This window comes from Pristis pectinata, chromosome 11 (assembly GCF_009764475.1).
Source record: "Pristis pectinata isolate sPriPec2 chromosome 11, sPriPec2.1.pri, whole genome shotgun sequence".
In the NCBI taxonomy this organism is placed as follows: Eukaryota; Metazoa; Chordata; class Chondrichthyes; order Rhinopristiformes; family Pristidae; genus Pristis; species Pristis pectinata.
The window spans coordinates 75,716,841-75,722,204 of record NC_067415.1 but is presented as its reverse complement, the minus strand read 5'-3'; the positions used below and the strand labels follow the sequence as shown (position 1 = coordinate 75,722,204).

Sequence of the window (5,364 nt, the reverse complement as noted above, 5' to 3'; positions counted from 1 at the left end):
CTTCCCCTTTTCCTATCTTCAGTCCTGAAGAAGGGTCCTGACCGGAAACGTTGACTGTCTGCTTTTCTCCAAGGATGCTGCCTGGCCTGTTGAGTTCCTCCAGCATCATAGTGTTTTGCACCATTCCTAAAGCCACACCACTGATTTTACCACATTAATGTTCCAGCTGATGGATTTTCAAGAGAACTGGAAAAAGTTAAACAATATCACCACTCCCTTTCCTTTTACACTATCACCACGTTTAATCTCTTCTGCCATAAATGCATCAAAGGCTTCACTTTTATTCTCCTACTCTCTTTCCTGTTTCTTTGCATCTTATGATAGACTTGTCCCTAAATCTTTCCCATTCTTGATGTTTCTCTCTCCAAAGACACCACTTGACCTGATGGCTATTTCTAGCAATTTCGTCTAGAAGTTGGATTACATGTTTTATTTTGGTGTGCTAAAAATGTTATATTTTGTGCAAATGCCAAATCATGTCCTCTGCAAAGACGTCACGAATTTGGTCAGAAGAACATTTAACGTAGATTTAGAATAGTTTACAGCCAGAAACCAGCAGGGAAACACGACTTGCACAGTTCCCGATAACATCTACCGCCAATTTAGCACAGCTACTGACACCAGCCTGCACAACAACGCTTAGGCGCATCCACTATGGAAAGCAGAGAACAATTTCGCACACTATGGCTGCCCTCACACTATTCCATTCAGCCTTGGATAAATGTCAGAAGCCAGCCCGTCCAGAGGAAATGTTTCCCATGGATCGTGAATTGACACAGACTCAAGGTGAAAGTAAGAAGCACAGAACATAGAACAGTACAGCACAGGAACAGGCCCTTCGTTCCTCGATGTTGTGCTGAACTAATTAAACAAGTAATTAAAGGCATAACTAAGCTAATCCCTTCTGCCTACACAATGTCCATACCCCTCCATCCTCTGCACATTCGTGTGCCTATCTAAGAGCCTCTTAAAACGTCTTTATCGTATTTGCCTCCACCACCACTTCCGGCAACGCATTCCAGGCACCCACCACTCTCTGTGCAAAAACCTTGCCCTGCACATCTCCTTTGAACTTACCCCCTCTCATCTTAAGTGCATGCCCTCTAAAGACATGGTTAGATGCCACTAAGTAGATGGCATTGCCTCAACCATTTGTGTGTTGTAAGGCCTCTAGGGCCCCTTCCATTCTTATTAAGGGGAGTGTTAACCTTCTCTCTTTTCACACAACACATGAAAATTTAAATTCAGGCTGTGATGTCGAATTCTGCTTGGCCAGACCTGCCCCAAGACCATTGTAAAAGTCAAAGATAATGGTACGCCAATCCTACAGGAGATTCCACCCGCCCTCTCACTCTTCCTCAGCTTTGGGACTGTGCATTTGCATGGACCAAACTCAAAACATAACAGGTTGCACAATTTTATTTTGTAACAGCAACGGATCCAACTTCACCAGTCTTTGGACCTGTGGCAGCCAGATGCCATTGATAAAGGGAATGAGGTAGGATGGCCTTTGGAGAGATCGTTTCTCCCTTGATGAGTTAGGCCAGATCAGTCTGCTTCCTTCAATCCCACCAGCAGAGCAACCCTGCAACACCGTAACGTTGGACTCAGGTGAACTGAGGTCAGCCTAGGTCAAACCTCCACTGGAGTCCTTCCCATTCAAAGGTCAGGGAACTCATGCAATTGAAGTGATTTTGCTGAGCCAGTAGGGCGTTTGGGATTCTGATGAGGTTTGCCGCCAACTGTATGGGAATGGGAAATGAGCAATTCCATCTTACCATCTACGAGGCAGTAATAAGGTCATTTGCAAGTAATAGGCCAGTGTTTGCTTTGTGTCTGCAGTATAGCTCTGGCTTGTCCTGACAAGCCTGTGTCATCAAATCCTGAATTCGGGAAGACCAATACTACTGATGGCTTATATAGAAAATAAGGGACAACTTATTTACTTGTAAAATATCATCCTTATCGCCATCACTCTTCACTCTGTGATCCTTCTCTGATACTGATTGCTGCTTCCTTACTCCCTAGCCCTGAACTCCAGGTTTCCATTTGCTAAATCTCATTACTCTGTTTTGGACCATCATAGCTTTCCTACTAAATCCTGAGATTATGTCTCAATCTCCCTCCAGCTCAAAGTTCCAAAGCTAGTGTTTCTGAATTTCTAATTCAATAACTTTACTGGAAAACTGACAACTCAGATCTACAGCCTGAAACAATTTCTATTATAATGGTGAAAATCTAAGACAGAGTATATCTATTCTATAATAGCCTAGTGAAGACATTCTTCCCAATATTCTGATGGATCTCCACATCTGTGACACTTAATAGATCCTGCTATAATAGATCACAGGGGAAAACCCATACATCAGTAAAGCATTTTCCTCCAATTAAATAATCTTACATCACATGAATCATTACACTTACATGCATCAGTTAGTAGCTCATGTAGAACTCGCAGAATTTATAGCTTAAGTCTGCAGAATTAAAACAGAATTTTACATCATATTCCTTAATGTTGTGATTTAAAATGTCCCAGAACCAAACTTATAAATTGAAACACCTTTTAGCAAGATTCATAATTGAACCACCATAATAAGCATACAAATTACATTTTTAAAACACAAAGCACAACTTTATTGGGACTTAGTAAAGCAGTATAATATTGAAGCTCATCACTATAACAAAAGTTCAATAGAGTGTTTTTCAAATATTTTCAAAAAGGTGATAAAGAAATAATTTCATACATTTTAAATGGGCATTGCTAAAACTTTGAAGGCTTTTACAATATGGATTACAATAAATAAAAAAGGAAAGGACCTCTTCACTTGACCAAAGTTACAGTCTGGGCAAGGGGATGTGGTCTGAAACATAACCCTTGAAATGTTGCAGTTAACTATCAGGCTCGTGTGTACAGCTCTCTTATCTTCATCTCGTGACCATTCCACAGTGCAAGCTACAAAAGTATCAGGCTCGTGTGTACAGCTCTCTTATCTTCATCTTATGACCATTCCACAGTGCAAGCTACAAAAGAGAGCTGGTAATTAAAGGATGAAGCAGGCAGAGGAAATTGTGACAGAAATGAGATTTATTGATGAACTATAACCCTGCCCCCATCTCTCCTTCCCTCCCTCCTTGCTCCATCTCTTCCTCCTTCTCTCCCTCCACTTCGCATTTTAAAGAGATGTCACTGTTTTGTTGCAGAGAACATTAGGTGACATCTTATTCCTTTGTGTGCTGTTTAAAGTCAGGATGAGCAATATTTAGCACATTCTCAAGCATCCTTGCTGGTGATTCCTTTTTCTTTGGTATCCTGATGTGCCTTCAGAGGATGCTGTACTGTTTGTAGTTTGTTTTCCTTTGTTTAAGGTTTCAGCCATAGCTTTGACTAATGATTATATAGCTGTTCAGTCTCTTACATGCTGAATTCAGTGGTAATGTTTCAGAAATATTTTTCCCCAGTGTGACATAAGCAAGAACAGAGATGGAGCCCTTGGAAAACCTTCTGCAGATAAGAAACCTGCTGTCAGCCCAAGTAAACAAACTGCTTTAATAATATTGCAATATGCAAAGTTCTAAGTGGAGTTTGGACATATTTTCAGACTGAAAAGCATTAAGTATACCTTAATGAAGCATATCAGCATCTAAACCCATTATGCATCAATGCAGCTAAGTGGAGAGAGATGATTTCTATTAAATAACGCCACGTGAAACTAATGTGCTAATTGAATTGCTGAATATCTAAGCTTTAATGTTGTTAAATGAAATTCTTGTTCAAAAGTAACAATCATGAACAAACTGGCTCTAATCCTTGAAGTATTGGAGTGTTCACATGGCAAATGTGAGTCGAGTGGGAATTGTTTTTATTCAGAAAGGTTAGAGTTATGTAATTGTTGAACTCAATGGATGATTTATTTTAATTCCAAATTAAGTTATTTATGTAAGGATATCTTGGATGCTGTTTATTCCAGATATCAAAGAAGAGTACCCACCAAGTATTTCAGTAGAACCACGATAATAGATTATACCACAATCTTACTGTTAAACTGGGGAACCATACAGCAATATATCACAGCTTTACTTGCATACTGTGTGCTGATATGGACAGATTATGCCAATTATAGATTTTTCACATATTGCTTGGTGTTTGCCATCTGCTAGATACAGATGCTACATTTTGAAAGTCGATGTTATTAAACAAGCCATACAATAATCTGGTGAGGAATCTGCAGCTCTCAGCTTTGGTAGTTACTGTAACAGCACAGGCTGTAAAGCACTTGATAAGCGAGAGTCAGAGAAGGTGCTGGCCCTTCAGCGATAACCTCCTGACTTGCACATTATAGGTCTTTTCTGGTGGAATTGTGTTCTACATCTTACTCGATTGGCTATTGTCAGGAATGAGTAATGGATGTGCACTATGCGAATCCCCGGGTGCGAGACTTGGTACATTAGGGCAACAGGGGCCATGGTGTGAGGATGCAGGGAAAGCAGATAAACAAAAAGCAGCTAAAGATGCAGGGATGCAGGGACCAGCAGGGTCACATCAAGTGACTAATTTGAGCTCCGCCAGCATCATTAAATGACAACCCAGCTATAAAAACAGAAAAGCTCAAGAGTGACTGAGAACTCCACATAAATCACAGGGTCCCAGGGGCTTGGGTGAAGCAGTAATCACATTGTGTACTTAATCTAATGGCTCTGATAAATCCACAGAAATAGAAAAATGAGCAATGGTCAGCACCTTTACACCAACACCAATTTGCTAAACACAAAAGGTAAATTTTGGTTACTCTAGAGTAATGAATATACAGCCAACTTTGAACTATTAAGCAGTTATCTCTGATGTACTGGGTGGAGTTTAGTGGTTAAGCTTTTATAAATAATTTTTACACAGAAGAATGTAAGAGGCAGGTCTCTTCTGAGCTGCCTAACAGTAGTGTTATGATGATGTATGGAACAAGTGGTGCAAAGCAGTTCATAAAAATAACCATATGCTTTATTCGCTCCCTTCAAATCGGCAGCACAAAATAGGTTTTCCTCACCCTGCCGCTTAAGAAAGGACATCAAAAGGCAAATCCCCTTAAATGATGTCCTGTAATAATTTCATCATCCATGAAAATTAGTCACACTTAGTCTGCTGACCATGAGCCCAAACCTTGTAGCATCAATTGGAATTAATGTTTGTATCCAAGTGCTCTTATATGCTTTTAAATAACTTACAAAATTTGTTTTGGTTATTTACTTCATCTTCATTCAATGTCAGAAATATTTATTGACTGCATTGACAAATGACAGAACTCCACCCAAGCTTTGCCTCCTGACAGGGGTATCTAGGGAAGGACTTGCACTCTGTTGTAATTGGGACCT

General features: G+C 40.0%; 1 non-coding gene across 1 annotated transcript; it reads right to left on the bottom strand.

Moving 5' to 3' along the window:
• Positions 1 to 1,103: 1,103 nt before the first annotated feature.
• Positions 1,104 to 1,230, bottom strand: LOC127576325 (U6atac minor spliceosomal RNA). Its single transcript, XR_007957225.1, has one exon. It is a non-coding gene; the product is annotated as a U6atac minor spliceosomal RNA (small nuclear RNA).
• Positions 1,231 to 5,364: the final 4,134 nt, after the last annotated feature.